Below are 14,222 nucleotides of genomic sequence, written 5' to 3' on the forward strand. Positions count from 1 at the left end.
ATCAAGCTATGTGCAGAGCTGATACACTGACCCAGGCACATTCACTGGGCCCCTGTGGGCCAGGGGACCTTTTCTTTAATGTTCACTGTTCCTAACTAATGCTATATTTCTTTGGCTTTATTTCAGTCCATAGAAATATGTACAACACAAAGGGCAAAAAGAAAGCCTGGCTGGTTTGTGTTGCTGTTGCTGCTCTAAGTTGAATTTGGCTGCAATATAAGAGGGAAGAGTGAGGAGAGGAGCCTGGAACTGAGTCTAAAGCTGCATTAAGGAGTTGGAGCCTGATCCCAAGGGCAGAGGAAGCCACTGACAGTTCTGAACTGTGGGGCATGATCAGGTTTGAAGCCTACCGATGTTTACATTTTTTTTTTTTTGATGATCTAATATTTCTTAAGTTCTCAAACTTTAGTGGATAGGAATCTTATCTTAAACTGATAAGATGCAGATTTTGATCTAATAGTTCTCGGGTGGGGCCCTGGGTGCAGCAGTAAGCTCCCAAGTAAATGCCAAGGCTGCTAAGCCATGGACTGAACTTTGAAAGGCAAAGGGCTGAACAGAATCACTTGTGAGCATCCACCACTGATTTCTTTCAGAGCCTGCAAGTAGGTGAGGGAGCATCTGGAAGGCATGAACAGAGCTCTTTTTACCCTCAAATAGCTGCGTTTTCCTGGGGTGACCTAATTGCCTCAGCACAGAACATTGTGTCAGTGTGTCCTTATTCATTCTGAGTGCTTTCTTCATTTTGGACCATAACTCAGACTCTGCACTTTCAGCTCAGAACTCTGTCCTGTCATCTCTCTATGTGCTTAGTTACCAAATAGGCTTTGAAATTCTCTTTTCCACCTGTCTTTCATGGGATTGACTTCCTCAACTTTCTTGAGGTTGACATCAAGCCAAGAACATCAGAGTCTTCAAAAATGATCACTATGCCTTGGTTTAGATAACTTGGAGATATGAAGGAAGGTTGTAGATAAACCAATTAGGTTTCTTTAAATCTATATTGCTGACAGAAACACAGGATTCTTTTGGTTTCTGTTTTATCAGTATAGCATATATATATACACACCATTGTATAGTGTAAATGAAATGATAAATGTAAAGTACTTAGCACATCATGCTAAGCTAAAAAAGCCAGACAGAAAAGGGTGAAAATCACATGATCTCTCTTATATGTGGGATATAAACCTAAAAGCGACAAATGAATAGGACAAACAGAGAATCATGGACATGGACAATAGACTAGTGGTTACCAGAGTGGAGAGGGGAGCGGAGAGAGAGGAGGTAGACAGGGTAAAAGGGGTCAAATATGTGGTGACAGAAAGAAATCTAACTATGGGAGGTTAACACACAATGTAAATATATATATGCCTTACTGTTAAAATGTACAACTGAAACTTACTGGATTTCATTAACCAATGTCACCATTAAAAAATGAATTAATTAATTAATTAAAAATAAATAAAATACTTAGCACAGTCTCTAGCTGACAGGAAGCATCCAGCATGAGAGCTATTACTATCAAAATACGTGCTTTATAGAGAGGTTGTGAGTTAAGTAACACGTGTAAAAGACTTAGAATAGTGCCTTATATATGGTAGATACTGAATACTCCATAGCTATCATGTGGTGGTTGCGATGATGATGATGAGAAGGAAGAGGATATGATGATGAGCTTTTGTTGCCTCTTCTGTCAATAGAAGTCTTTGGTTAGACTTTGGAAGAGACTAAGGAGATAAAGCAATTCACTTAAACTCATTTCAATAACTGGCAATAATTAAAATGTAATAAAAAACTTTTGTATGTCTTGAGGATCATCAAACGTAGACATTCCGCTTCACTGCATTCCTTTTCCCCTCACCTCCAATTCATTCACACCCAGAATTTACCCAAATATTTCCTTCTCTTCAAATGCCATTTCTTGCATTGAGTTACTCAACTCACAGTAGCTTCCACAGCACCGAATACCAAACCTATCACCCAATGAGGGCTAAGCAAACATTTGCAAAATTGAATGGAGTTTTATCAGAAAACAGAGTTCTTACTATGAAAATTCTAAAACAAATGGCTTTTTCTTCTAAAAACATTAACCTCAGTCACTTCTCTAAGGAGCACCTTGAACGGAACATGGGTGTCATCTCGATAAAATGCCACACCATTCCTTTCTCTATACCCTATTAGATTAATTCAGTGGAACAGTGACCAGGGAGTAACCTCAATCAAAGTTAGGGTACAGTGTGCCTTCTCTCCAGCTCCAGGATGCTTCTAACTCTCCTTAGGATATAATTCTTCCTGAAAAGTCTATGGCCTAATTTATCAGGGGTATACAGGTAACCACAATTAATTTTTTAGTTTATTACCAAGAGGAATTGAATCACATTGTGCAAATTTAATGCTCTTCTTCACCTCTATCAACTGGATATGCATGTTCATTCACTAAAGCTATTCCAATGAAAGAAGTCTCCTGTCATTGCTTCCTTGGATCACATTACAGCAGCAAAATCCTCAGAGGCATCTGTCTTGAGCCTCAGTCTCTAAGAGAACTATCATAGGCTGTTGGATAACACGAGAGAGAGAGAGAGAGAGAGAGAGAGAGAGAGAGAGAGAGAGAGAGACAGAGAGACAGAGAGAGACAGAGAGACAGAGAGAGACAGAGAGACAGAGAGAGACAGAGAGAGAGAGAGAGAGAGAGAAGAGAGGGAAAAAAAAGAAGCAAAAAAGTTATTCTGGAGTCCAGAAGAGGTTTGTAATCCCTTTATAAATGGTGGCAGTATTTTCTGAAATGAAAATCAGGATATAGTTTGATAAATGATGTTTTCTGATTTGTAATTATAAAATTAAAAAACATAAAAATTGTGCTGAATTTGCTTAAATATTTATTAATTTGCTTTTATTGGAAATAAAACAATCAAATGAAATCACATTTCTCTGGAAAATCCATGAAATAAGGCCACCTTGCTTATGTGGACTGGGTGAAGTGTCAATGGGCATAATTCTAAAAGCAACATAATTTCCCTAAATCAACTGATATGCTTATGACTCTATTTTTTTTCTTTCTTATCACATTTAGTAAACTTGGCTTCAAGTTTACTAAGACACATTTCAACAACCAACAATAATTTCAATGCAACTGGAACCATTTCTTTGCATTTCTTGAAGATTATTGAAAGTTATCCCTCTCATAACTCTCCACTCCATCTCATGGTATTCCTTTCTCCATCTCCTCCAATTCTTACACCCAGAATCTATGCCCAAGTATCCCTCTCTCATTCTCCTAATGCTGCCTACACTGTCTCTCAACACATAGCCCAAACAATTTTTGGCTTCCCTTTTTTATTATGTAGATTAACAAGCAAGATTCCTTATATGTTAGAACTAACAAAGTGGGAGAAACTAAACAGACAAATACACATTTTGTTTCATTTGGGTACACACAGTGGGGAAAAGACTAGAATACTTACATGTTGGTAATTTTGGGGTTCATAAAATATTCTTTTATGCAATACAACTTTTCTTAAAATTTTATGCATGGCTTTATAGTTTAGTTACTATATTAAACTTTATTAAACTTAGGTCTCTTTTCCTTCCAATCTCAGAAGGACAGTATAACTCACTAGTTAATGTTAAAGGCTTTCATTGAGTAATAGGTCAATGGAACAAAAGAGAAAGTCCAAGCACAGACTCATAGATGTACAGCCACTTGATTAGCAACAAAAGTGCCACCGGAGTTCAGTAGGAGAAAGTATAGTCCTTTCTGATAAATAGTGCTTGCACAATTTGATACCATGTGGAATAAAATTTAACATTGACCTTTACCTCACATAATACACAAAAATTAATTTGAGATGGATCATAGACCTTAATGTGAAAGGTAGAACAATAAGGTTTCTTTAAAAACATATAGGAGAATACCTTCATATATTTAGAGATCAACAAATATTACTAAATATATATGTGTGTGTATATATATCTAACAATATAAAGAAGCACTACTATAAAAGATAGAATTGATATTTGAAATAACATATTCAATAACAGCTGCAATTTATCTGAGTCTTTTTATTAGCTACATTTTGTATTTATTAGAGATTTACAGTGTATTGTGAATGACTACTCATATGGATCCAATGCTCACACACAGAAAGCCTTAAATTTCACATTGATTTCGTGGTTGTATTACACTTGTAAAATAACAGACGCTTTCCTAACTAACGATTTATGAGAAAAAAAAGAAAAGTCAGTCATGCTTTTAGATATTTTCAGTATTTTCCTTTAACGGCTTTGCTGTAGACATCTTTGCCACAAACATTTTGCCTCAAACCTTTCCATCATGTAACTAATCCACCATAAGGCAATTTTATTGTAAAAAAAAGATAAAATCATGAAAAATAAAATATATTAAAAAGGACATAACAAAATTAAAAAGTCATCATTGTTAAAAGCAAAATTTGAATACGTTTAAAATGTTTCAGTTGTAGATTCATGGCAATACTACACAAATAACCAATTTTATTTTGTGGATTGTACCTAAGCAGTTGTCTTCATTCCATGGAATTTGTGGGTTCAATTCTGTGCCCTCAAAGAGGACCCTTGGCCTCTCTTTCCTCTCAATGTAGTGTGTTGCAAAATAAAGAACCAACTCTTGGGGCAAATCATTGTCATCAGCAAGAAAGGCTAACTGTTTTAAGACCACCACTACCACCACATCTATGCATCACTGTATAGACTGTTATGAGAGCTAGCGAATATTTATATATAATATAAAAATGGGTGCAACTGTGAGAACTTTGTCAATGGAGAAATGAAACCAAACTGACAACTAGCTTGAATGTATTAAGTCAGCCAAAGGATGTTGATTCGTCAATGGGGAAATGAAACCAAACCAAAAAATAAAATAAAATAACCTAAAAATACTGTCAACCAAATATTTGATCTTTTTACAGCACTTGATTAATTTATCAATGAAGAAATGAAAGTAAACAAACAAAAAACAAATTGTCAACCAGTTATTTGATCCTTTTTATGACAAGATTGCCTTACGGTCAATTAGGTATGCAGTGAAAATATTTGCAGCAAAGATGCCGTGGGGAAAGAAATATATACCAATACCAGATAGACAAATTTTGGCAAGTCACTTTTTCATTTATGGCAATTAGTGAAAGTCTGGAATAAAGAAGATTCTGCGTCTTCAGCTTGTATCTCAGTCTGTTAAGAAGACCTATTTTTCCTTAGTTTGTGTAAACATGTGATGTACACTGGTGTTTGGAATCCTGGGAAGCTTAGATGCTGGGAGCCAAGAAGAAGAGCCTATCGAACATGAAGCATCTGAGAGTTGATCCTTAAGAAGTATAAATGTAGGGCAAAAAATAGAATGCAGTTTTGCTGCACAACAGAGCTATGATCATCACGTGGACAGTTGACATCCCCATGCCAGACCCTGTGCTAAGATCTGGATGTCTAATCCTATGTGTTAGATGTTATTAGTATTACGGCCCTCTTACAAAGAAGGGAACAAAGTCTCAGAGAGAAGTATCTTGCCCAAGGCATATAGCTGGTAAGTGGCAAAGAAAGGATGAGAAGAACCTCCAGATGTCTGGCTCTGAGCCCCAGCATTAAACCTCAGCTCTACCGCATTTCAGAAAACTAAACCGAGGGAAGGCTGCTGGCTGAGGAAGAGAGACTGGATTTATAAACCGGTCCTGTTTTAGTTGTAATCACTGTTAACTTCGAAATGGAGGGCATGAAAACAAAAGAAGATGATGAGAATCTGTGGAAGAAGTCAAAATGGATAAGACAGTATAAAGAAGAGAGGTCGGTAAATCAAATGTGTTACACAAACTTTAGCTTGGAAGAAAGCTATTAAATTAATACATAAAATAAGAATCATGGTGTCACAAGGATTCTGGAAATTGTCTACCTTATCCTCTTTTCTGATAGTATAATTCAATGTATAATTGCACAAATGCAGGATCTGCATTTTACTTAAAAACTTCCCTGTTTTAAGACAATGGGGAAGTGAAACCAAACCAAAAATAAAGAACCTAAAAAAACTGTCGATCAACTATTTGATCTTTTTTTTTAATTAGAAAAATTTTTTCAGCTTTATCTAAATATAATAGACAATTAGTTGCTCATATTTACATTATACAATTCAATGAGTTTTCTTTCAATTATAGTTGGCATACAATAATATATCAGTTTCAGATGTACAGCATAGTGATGAGATCCACATAATTCACAAATCACCCCAATAAATCTAGTATCTTTCCCTTTATACATTTATTACATTATTAACCATCTTTCCCATGCTACACTTTACATCCCCCTGTCTATTCTGCAACTATCCATTTGTACCTCTGATAATCCCCTTACTTTTTTTCGCCATCCTCCCAACCCCTCTCCCATCTACCAGCCTTCAAAATATTCTCTGTATCTGAGTTTATTTCTGCTTTTGTTGTTGTTGTTGATTTTGTTCTTTACATTCCACATGTATGTGAAATCATGTGATATTTGTCTTTCTCTATCCAACCCATTTCATTCAGCACAATAACTTCTAGGTCCATCAAAGCAATATCTTTTTCCATCCCCTTCCTTTAAGTCTGTGTGTCTTTTAATCTGAAATGAGTCTCTTGTAGGAAGCATGTAGGGGACCTGTTTTCTTATCCTTTCATCCTCTCTATCTTTTAGTTGGAGCACTAAATTCTTTTCCATTTGAGGGAGATACATATTGATAGGAATGTAGTTGTTACCATTCTTTATTCCTGTTTTTGATATATGTTTTTTCTTCTTAAATAAATCCCTCCAACATTTTCTGTAATACTAGCTTGGTGGTGATAAATTCTTTTAGCTTATTTTTGTCTGAGAAGCTCTTTATCTGTCCTTTGACTCTAAATAATAGCTTGGCTGGATAAATTATTCTTGGTTGTAGATCCTGAGTCTTCATTATGCCGAGTATTTTGTGTCAAGCCCTTCTATTCTGCAGTTTCTTTTGAGAAATCACCTGCCAGTCTTATGTGTGCTTCCTTGTAGGTAAGTAACTGCTTTTCTGTTGCTGTTTTTAAGATTCTCTCTTTGCATTTAACCCTTGGCATTTTAATTATGATGTATCTTGGTGTGGGCCTCTTCAGGTTCCTCTTTCTTGGGACTCTCTGAGCTTCCTGGGGTTGTATGTCTATTTCCTTCACCAGGTAAGGGAAGTTTTCAATCATTATTTCTTCAAATAGCTCTTCAACACCTTTTTTTTCCTTATGGTACATACCCCTATGACACGGATATTTTTGCATTTAATTGTGTCCCTTAGGCTAGTTAAATTATTATGATATTATTGGCTTCTTTTTTTTGTTATTCTGATTGAGTGTCCTTGGCTTCCCCATTCTCTATATAGGTGGTTCAATACTCTTTTTTATCCACTCTGTTGATTCCTTCTAATATATTCTTTTTTTTTTTTATTCTTCATCTTAGATAATGTGTTCTTCATTTCTTACTGGTTCCTTTATTTTACGTATTAATTTAACAGCTTTCTTCCAAGCTAAAGTTTATGTAACACATTTGATTTACTGACCTCTCTTCTTTATACTGTCTGTGTGAGATACAATATAATATTGTATCTCAACTACTGTTGAGATACAATATTATATTAGTTTCAGGGGTACAACACAGTGATTAGAATTTGTATAACTTATAAAATGATCACACTGATAAATCAAGTACCCATCTGACACCATACATAGTTATTACAATATTATTGACTGTAGTCCCTATGCTATATTCTAAATCTCCATGACAATCTTATAACTATCATTTTGTACTTCTTAATCCCCTCCCCCATCACGCATTCCCCAATCCCCAATCCAGCAATAATCAAAATGCTCTCTATATCTATGAATTTCTTTCTTTTTTTCTTTTGTTTATTCTGTTCTTTAGATTTCACATACAAGTGAAATCAAATGTCATTTGTCTTTCTCTATCTGACTTACTCCACTCAATGCAATACCCTCTAGGTCCATCTATTTTGTTGCAGATGGCAAGATTTCATTCTTTTTTTATGGCTGTATAGATGTACCATCGTATAGATATACCACCTCTTCTTTATCCATTCATTCTATGATGGACACTCAGGTTGTCTCCATATCTTGGCTATTGTAAATAATGCTGCAATGGACATATAAATTCGGATATCCCTTCAAAGTAGTGTTTTGGGTTTCTTTGGATAAATATCCAGGAGTCGGATTACTGTGTCCTTCTTCATCTCTTGTTACAGTCTTCATTTTAAAGTCTATTTTGTCTAAGTATTGCTACTCTAGCTTTTTTGTTTGTTTGTTTCTGTTTTCATGAAATATTTTTTTCTATCTCCTTACTTTCAGTTTGTGTGTGTTTTTTGATCTGAAGTGAGTCTCTTGTAGGCAGCATATGTAATGGTCTTGTTTTCTTATCTATTCATCAACCTTATGTCTTTTGATTGGAGCATTTAATCCATTTACATTTAAAGTAATTGTTGATAGATACACTTATTGCCATTTTATTTTTTCTATTTTCTCCTTCTTCTCCTTCCTCTTTTCTCCTTCTTCTCCTTCCTCTTTTATTCCTCCTCCTCCTCCTCCTCCTCCTTCTCTTCTTCTCCTCCTCCTCCTCCTCCTCCTCTTCCTCCTCCTCCTTTTCTTTTTTTTTTTTTTTTTTTTCCTCCTCCTCCTCCTCCTTCTTCTTCTTCTTCTTCTTCTTCTTTCTTCTTTCTTCTTCTTTCTTCATGTCCCTTTAACATTTCTTATAATGCTGGTTTAGTAGTGAACTCTTAACTTTTTCTTGTCTGGGAAGCTCTTCATCTATCCTATTGTAAATGATAGTATTACTGGGTAGAGTAATCTTGGTTATAGGGCCTTACTTTTCATCACTTTGAATATTTCCTGCCAGTCCCTTCTGGCCTGTGAAGTTTCTGTTAAGAAGACAGCTGACAGTCTTATGGGATCTCCCTTGTAGGTAACTAGATGCTTCTCTCTTGCTGATTTTAAGATTCTCTCATTGTATTTATCCATAGGCATTTTAATTATAATGTGTCTTAGTATGGGCCTGTTTGGATTCATCTTGTTTGGAACTTTCTGTGCTTCCTGGGCTTGTATGTCTATTTCACTCACCAGATTAGGAAAGTTTTCCGTCATTATTTCTTCAAATAAGTTTTCAATTACTTGCTTTTTCTCTTCTCCTACTGGTATCCCTATAATGTGAATATTAGTATGCTTGATGTTATCCCAGAGGCCCCTTAAACTCTCATTTTTGTGTGTTTCTTTTTTCCTTTTGCTGTTTTGATTTGGTGTTTCTGCTACTTTATCTTCAAAATTGCTGATTGGACCCTCTGGTTCATCTGATCTATTATTGATTTTCTCTAATGTAGTCTTCATTTCAATTATTACATTCTTCATTTCTTTTCCTTTTTTCTCTTTTTTACGCCTACAGCACCTGGTCTTCCTAGGTGGTCTCCCATCCAATGACTAACCAGCCCAACCCTACTTAGCTTCCAAGATCAGACGAGATCAGGCATGTTCAGGGTGACATGGCCGTAGCATTCTTCATTTCTGACTGGTTATTTTTTATGTTTTCTATCACTATTTTATGTTGGTTATCTATTTGTTGAAGTTCTCACTGAGATTATTGAGCATCCTTATAACCAGCGTCTTGAACTCTGTGTCTGGTAGATTGTTGTCTCAATTTTGTTTAGCTCTTTTTCTGGAGCTTTGTTCTGTTCTTTCATCTGGCGTATATCTTTGTTTCCTTGTCTCCCCAATTTGGCTGCCTCCTTCTGTTTATTTCTATGTATTAGGTAGATCTGCTATGTCTTCTGGTCTTAGTAGAGTGGCCTTATGTAGTGGGTTCCTGTGGAGCACAGTGGTGCAGTCTCCCTGGTCACTCGAGCCAGGTGCTCCAGTAGTGTCCCTTGTGTGAGTTGTGTGTGCCCTCCTGTGTTAGTTGAGCCTTGATTGCTGTTTGCATGTCAATGGGAGGGATTCACCCTCAGGCTGATTGGTTGTGAGGACTGGCTGTGACAACAGTGGAGGAGATTTTGTGCAGAGGCCAATGCTATTGAGCAGTTTACTTTTGCAAGGGCTCTGGAGCTTGTGAAATCTTCCCTTTGGGTGTATTGTTTGTGGAGGTGTTTGGATGGTGTTCTGTTGTGGTCTAAAGCTGGCCACCAAATGTACTGGTTTCTGGAGTCTCTTGGGAGGATGTCTGTTGCAGGCCAAAGTCAACCGCTACCTGCGCCCTGCCTGGGGCCACTTGGTAGGAGCTACAAAGTGATTGTAGTTGCAGATTGTTGACACTTGTGTTGGACTTGTAGGTGCCTGGGAGAGGCTAATTTGTGAACCAAGGCTGGCTTTTACTAATGCCAGCCTTGGGGCTTCTCAGCAAGTGATACAGGGCACGTTGAGGCCAAATGCTATTTGTTGGGGATTTGTAAACCTTTGAGAGATTCTAGGAAAATCTTTAGTATGAGCCAATATAAGCCATTTGTATGGAAAAGACAGTAGAAGTTGCTTTAATGGGCCCACAAGTTGGGTAGTTTAAGGTCTCAAGGAATCACCATGGTGGGCAAATTGTGTTAGCTAGGTTGATGGGGACTCAGATATGGCTCCTGGATATATCTGCACAGTGGGTGAGGGAAATGTCCAAAAAAGAACAATGACTTCTGCCAACATGTCTATCTGGGAGAAAGCTTCCCATTTAAGCCAGACCATTCACTTCCTCTCCATATCTCTTTGGTGCCTTTCAATGTTCTGCCCCAGCACTGGAGCTCAGAGTAAGTGAGTCCATCAGCAAGTCATAGACCCTTTAAGAGGAGCACCTAGGATTCCAGTAGCCCTCCATCTCACTCAGCCAGAATCCCTGCTGGTTTTCAATGACAGAAGTTGTAGGGACTTTTCTTCCTGGCACTGGAACCCTGGGCTAGGAAGCCTGGTATGGGGCTGGAATCCCTTGCTCCTCAGGGGAATCCCCTATAGATGAGATATCCCTCCCAATTTTTAACTGCCACACACATGGGTTTGGGACTAGCCTCTTCCACATCTCTGCCCCTCCTACCAGTCTCAATGTGGTTTCTTCTGTATATCCTTAGTTAGAAGACTTTTGTTCATCTAGAGTCCAGGTGGTTCTCATTGATGGTCGTTCTATAGGTTAGTTGTAATTTTGATGTGGTCATGAGAGGAGGCGAGCACAGCATTTACTTACTCTGCTATCTTGACTAGAACTCTGAAAACTTTAGCATTTTTTTTTTTTAGAAAGCATTAAAAAGCTTTTAATAAAGGAAATATGTACTGTGTCAATGACCCAAGGCAATAGACCTTGGACAAGATATTTAAGGTCTCTATGAAGCCTTGGCTTTCTTTTCTGAGTATCTACTTTAATTGGGTGATTATGAAAATTAAAATAGATAATATGGATATTTAGTGCTGTCTTGTTCTTGCTTTAAACAACTAATTTTCTTTTAAAAATATCAACATCATTAGAAAGAAAGTCTTCCTATTTGCCATATAGTTACCATGATGTACCCATGAAGTCACCATTTTCAGCACTCTTCAGTTTTTTGTGTGTGGATCCAGAAAGAGCTGAAGTAGAGCTTAGGGCCATCAGGTCTGTGCAATTTCTTGTCTAAGCCCACACTGTGAGTGTAAGTCAGAGGCTTGACCAGAACTGAGATCTCTAAACTTTCTGGGAAGAATTGCCCACCCCAGCACTTGGCCTTTCACCAGTTAGAGAGAGTGTTTAATGGAATTGTAAGCAAGTGAGCATCACCAGATTATTCTTGGGCATCAGTGGCAATATGGGCATTGGTGGCAATAATGATGCCATTGACCCACTAAAGGAAAAAGACTTTAAGTTACTTCTCCTATAGTTATCAGTGGCATTTATTTTAGAGACAGCTCTACAGATTTGGGGTAGCATGTGGCCAAAACCTTGAAGTAAATAGTTTGCAAAATGAACAAATTTATTTTCCTGGTTTTATCAATGTCTATTTTGCTAGTATTCTAGAAAATAGATGAGATACCTTGGGAATTACAATTTTTAAAAATGCTTAAAATGTGGATTTTTTTTTGTTTTGCTTTCAAATAAAATATATTATAAAATAGTTGGAATGAAAAAAATATTCTAAATTTATAAATCATCCGTATCTTATAACTTAAAGACAACCATTCAATATTTTGGCATATTTCTTTGTCTTTTTGCATATATATGTTATATTATATTTATGTATATGTTTACACACATTTTACAATATAGGAAATCATCTCGTATATACAATATTATTTGGCTTTAAAAATAATATTACAGCATTAGCATTACTACAATTTATGAAATATCATTCAAAAAACTTCACTGTGTAATAGTCCATTATATCAGAGGTCCTCAACAGTTTTGGCACCAGAGACTGGTGCTACTATGAGAATCTAATGCCTGATGATCTGAGGTGGAGCTGAGGTGGTGACGCTAGCTAGTGCTGGGGAGCAGCTGCAAATACAGATAAAGCTTCACTTGATTGCCCACCACTCACCTCCTGTTGTATGGCCTGGTTCCTAAAAGGCCACAGATCCATACTGGTCCACAGCCTAGGGATGGGGGAATCCTGCATTATATGACTGATCCATGATTTATTCAATTTATTTAACCAACACTCACTGCTTCAGATGATAAAAATTATCATTTTGCCACAGGGCTCCATCTTATAGAAAGAAATGATGCATCTCCAGTAGTGCCTAATATATATTATTTTCTGGGGATTCACTCTTTTCATGCACAGGGGGGTCAAGTTCTATTTATATAGCTAGAGATCAAAAGATAGTTCAGTGGTTTAAATACCTGCAGTGGCAGATATACAAGAAATGACAGCAAAAAAGAACTTTTACTGAGTCTCTGTTTCTCTTATGATTTCTAAACTTTGTCTTGAAGCGGGTAACATAGTGACTGATGTGTTTGCCAAAGGAGATAAATACTTGGTAAGTTTTTACCTTGATTCTTGTATTTACTTTTTCACTCACATATTCCCAGAGGATCCTAAAGAAGTAAAAGCCCAGTTGGTGAATGAATTATTTTTCATTCCATAAACTAATCTCCTACCATGTGTTGCTATTCTCCTTGGCCACGCTGAGTTGTACACAAATAATTCTAATGTGAGAGGAGATCTGTATTTATAGTTGAATAAAAGGGATATTCAAACTAATTTAAATGTAAGCTCTTTTAATAAATCTTAAACATACCTAGCTCTGTTTTTATTTTTAAAGATGAAGTATCTATTGATTTTTTTTCCATTAAAATGTTTTTCTGGCATTGCACAGGTTTGCCTTGAGCCAGCCACAATCACTGGCCTATGCCACTTCTCGCACTTGGCCACCCCAGCTGTGAGCCCCAGCAGGCCCTCTAGGGATGGATTTATGAAGGACTTTCTGTTCACTGCTAGTCTCAGGATCCATGGAATAGTTGAGGATAAGAATAATTGACTACAAAACACTAATAACTACAAGCATCTCAGTATTTACTCAAAGCACTCAAAAGAAATCATGTGCCAAACTACACTACATTCTAGTGTGGTGAGGATGTATATGGACTAGATTTTAAGGAGATCAAATGGAAATGAAGTAGAATTTTGTCTGGGGAAGGAGTGAGAAGGATACAGGAGGGGCAAAGAAGGATATCTAATCACTTAACTTTGTGTTAGTATTTTCCTTTTTTTAATAAAATGGCAGCCAAAGAGAACAAACAGCCCAACTTGGAGTATGTTCCTGGGTTGCACAGAAAAATCAGCTCCAAAACTGAACTCTGTACTGACTATTTGAAGGGTATTTTCTCACTAAATTTTGCTACGTGTGGCTTACCAGAAGCCATAGGACCCTCTCTCTCTGTCTGTGGTTGCCCCAGACAACTTTCAGCTCACTTTTACAGTTAAGCAATCTCCTTTAGCATGGAGCCACCCAATGGCAAGGCAATTCCAGGAAGGAGAGAGGTCTCGACAAATGTTCGGCCTCAGCACCAAGAAGCCATTATTAACCACATGCTTTATTTCCTCTTTTTTCCTATAATGGATATTTCTCAGATGGTTATGTGAAAGTTAATCTTATACTTTCCCTCTTCCTCTATCTTATTGGTAAGAGAATGTTTGGCTGTGCTAGAGCTAGACAGAGGCAACTGACTGTGGGGGTGTACTTGAGGATTCTGGGCTTCAGGTACTTCTAAGAATAAGAGTATTT

The 14,222-nt window shown here is 37.0% G+C and overlaps 1 pseudogene; it reads right to left on the bottom strand.

The window, feature by feature from the left end:
* Positions 1 to 9,435: 9,435 nt before the first annotated feature.
* LOC112481157 lies at positions 9,436 to 9,553 on the bottom strand (annotated as a pseudogene).
* Between the last annotated feature and the right edge of the window lie 4,669 nt (positions 9,554 to 14,222).

This window comes from Pteropus alecto, unplaced genomic scaffold (assembly GCF_000325575.1).
Source record: "Pteropus alecto unplaced genomic scaffold, ASM32557v1 scaffold245, whole genome shotgun sequence".
NCBI classification, from domain to species: Eukaryota; Metazoa; Chordata; class Mammalia; order Chiroptera; family Pteropodidae; genus Pteropus; species Pteropus alecto.